Source organism: Colobus angolensis, unplaced genomic scaffold (assembly GCF_000951035.1).
Source record: "Colobus angolensis palliatus isolate OR3802 unplaced genomic scaffold, Cang.pa_1.0 Scaffold24, whole genome shotgun sequence".
In the NCBI taxonomy this organism is placed as follows: Eukaryota; Metazoa; Chordata; class Mammalia; order Primates; family Cercopithecidae; genus Colobus; species Colobus angolensis.
Genome location: NW_012115599.1, coordinates 3665014 through 3668135, shown reverse-complemented (window position 1 = coordinate 3668135; position 3122 = coordinate 3665014). Strand labels below are relative to the sequence as shown.

The 3122-nt window shown below is 45.1% G+C and overlaps 1 protein-coding gene across 1 annotated transcript in view; it reads right to left on the bottom strand.

Annotated features, from left to right (window-relative positions):
• Positions 1-3122, bottom strand: part of LOC105514248 (chromosome unknown open reading frame, human C2orf42) — a 47267-nt gene that overhangs the window by 40050 nt on the left and 4095 nt on the right. The window contains exon 2 of the mRNA XM_011945512.1: positions 386-653. The gene's annotated coding sequence lies outside the window, so the exon portion shown is untranslated. The remainder of the gene's footprint in view (positions 1-385; positions 654-3122) is intronic.

Genomic DNA, 3122 nt, shown 5'->3' with positions numbered 1-3122 from the left:
TAGTAGAGACGGGGTTTCACCGTGTTAGCCAGGATGGTCTCGATCTCCTGACCTCGTGATCTGCCCGTCTCGGCCTCCCAAAGTGCTGGGATTATAGGCTTGAGCCACCGCGCCCGGCCTCCACTATTTTTAAACTGTACCACAAAACAACATAAATTTAAACCTACAAACAAAATGAAAGTAAAGGAAACTGCCTTTCATACCTATTTTTAAAAATCCTAATAATCAAAGCATTTCTCCAGGTTTAACTCTGTTCTGTATAACAATGGAGGTTAGTTAACCCAATCTTTATATCCCAGATGTTTAACTTCAGCAAGAACTAGAGAACACGAAAGATGAGTTTTTTCCCTTCCATCATTCCCCACAAAACCCAGCCCAATCCTACCTGTACCAGCTGCCAAGGCATCTGGAAAACAGTGTAACCTGAATTAATAAGACCTAAAAGGTGATTCATTAGTTTCTAATAATCAGGTGAAAACACGATCATTTGCAGACTAATGATAACTGCTTAACCCAAAGTCTTCTGAAGTTTGAGCTGTATGGTGTAACAATGCAGACATTCTGCCTCCTCCTCTTCACCAGCCAATGGCAAAGCTTCTGCCCAATGTTCCGCAAATAAGATTCCCACTTCCCTAAGTGAAGATCTTGATAGTCTGCAAGTAAAACAAGAAAAAATATCAAAGTTATACAAAGACAGGATGATTCTTTCCTTGGAAATCAAACAGAATAGGAATCAAAGTCTTTCACAATTACTTGAGAAGCATTTGACAGAAATTATTATGGAAATGGTTAAGTGTTTTGTACTTCCAACTGCAAGAAGGTAAAAAGGTGCTAATGTCATTACAAAGGGGGTTGTCAAGAACACTTTAGAGGTCTGGCATGGTGGCTCACTCCTGTAATCCCAGAGATTTGGGAGGCTGAGGTGGAGGATACTTGAGCCCAGGAGTTCAAGACCAGCCTGGACAACATAGTGAGATCTTATTTCCAATTTTTTTTTTTTTTGTGAGATCTCATTTCTATAAAAAAAATTTAAAAATTAGCTGGTGTGCACCTGTAGTTCCAGCTATGTTGGAGGCAGAGATGGGAGGATCACCTGAGTCCAGGAGAGCAAGGCTGCACATTGTGCCATTATACCCCAGCCTTGGCAATGGAGCAGGACCCCATCTCTCTTTTTTTTTTTTTTTTTTTGGGACAGAGTCTCAATCTGCTCACCCAGGCTGGAGTGCAGGGCGCAATCTCGGCTCACTGCAACCTCCACCTCCCAGATTCAAGCGATTCTCCTGCCTCAGCCTCCCCAGTAGCTGGGACTACAGGCACATGCCACCACACCTGGCTAATTTTTTTTGTATTTTTAGTAGAGATGGGGTTTCGCTGTGTTTCAATCTCCTGTCCTCGTGATCTGCCCGCCTCAGACTCCCAAAGTGCTGGGATTACAGGCGTGAGCCACAGCACCTGGCCGACCCCATCTCTTTTAAAAAAAAAAAAACACCTAGAGACATGTTATATAATTGGTCAATCACTCATCCTTCCTAATAGTAATACATCACATTTTTAGAGTGCTTTATGTTTTTTTCTGCTCTGTCACCCAAGCTGGAGTGCAGTGGTGCAATCACGGCTCACTGCAGACTCAATCTCCTGGGCTCAAGTGATCTGCCTGCCTCAGCCTCCCAAGTAGCTGAAACTGTAGGTAGGTGTTGCCATGCCTGGCTAATTTTTAAAAAAATTTTTCGTAGAGACAGGGGTCTCACTTTGTTGCTCAGACTGGTCTCGAACTCCCGGCTTCAAGTGCTCCTCCTGCCTTGTCCTCTTAAAGTGTTGGGATTACAGGTGTGAGCCACTGTGCCCAGCCTCACAAAGCTTCATTTACTCAGTAAAAATTACAGTCGGGGACAAGTTTATAGCATCAGTGAAAAGGTGGACATTTTTAAACTATTCTTATTTGTACTTTCCAATTTGTTAATCAGTGGACTATAGAAGATATAGAGAGAAAAAAAATTTTTTTGAGACAGAGTCTTGCTCTGTCACCCAGGATGGAGTGCAGTGACGTGATCTCGACTCACTGCAACCTCTGCCTCCCGGGCTCAAGCAATTCTCTGGCTAATTTTTGTATTTTTAGTAGAGATGTAGTTTTACCATGTTGGCCAGGCTGGTTTCAAACTCCTGCCCTCCAGTGATCTGCCCACCTTTGCCTCCCAAAGTGCTGGGATTACAGGTTTGAACCACTGTGCCTGGCCCTATTCTTTTTTTTTTTCTTTTTTTTGAGACAGAGTCTCACTCTGTTGTCAAAGATGGAGTAGGCTCACTGCAGCCTTGACCTTCCAAGATCAAGCAATCCTCCTGCCTCAGCCTCTCAAATAGCTGAGACTACAGGTTCGTGCCACTACAATCAGCTAATTATTAATTTTTTACAGAGATGGGGTCTCACTATGTTGCCCAGGCTGGCTTTGAACTCCTGGGCTCAAGCAATCCTCCTGCCTCGGCCTCCAAAGTTCTGGGACTACAGGTGTGAGCCACCATGCCCAGTGGTCTCTATTCTTCTTAAAAAATGTTTTAGGCTGGGCGCAGTGGCTCATGCCTGTAATCCCACAACTTTGGGAGGCTGAGGCAGGTGGAACACCTGAGGTCAGGAGTTCAAGACTAGCCTGGCCAACATGGTAAAACCCCGTCTCTACTAATAATACAAAAAAAAAATCTGGGCGTGGTGGTGCACGTCTGTAATCTCAGCTACTCCAGAGGCTGAGGCAGGGGAATTGCCTGAACCTGGGAGGCAGAGGTTGCAGTGAGCTGAGATCATGCTGTTGCACTCCAGCGTGGGCGACAAGAGTGAAACTCCATCTCACAAAAAAAGTTTTAAAAAGAAGACTAGGCACAGTGGCTCACACCTGTAATTGCCAGCACTTTGGGAGGCCGAGGCAGGAGGGATACTTGAGGCCAGGAATTCGAGACCAGCCTAGCCAACATGATGAAACCCTGTGTCTACTAAAAATAAAAATTAGGCAGGCATGGTGGCACTTGTCTATAACCCTAGCTATTCAGGGGGCTGAGGCATGAGAATTGCTTGAATGCAGGAGGCAGAGGTTGCAGTGAGCCAAGATTGCACCACTGCACTCCAGCCTGGGCAA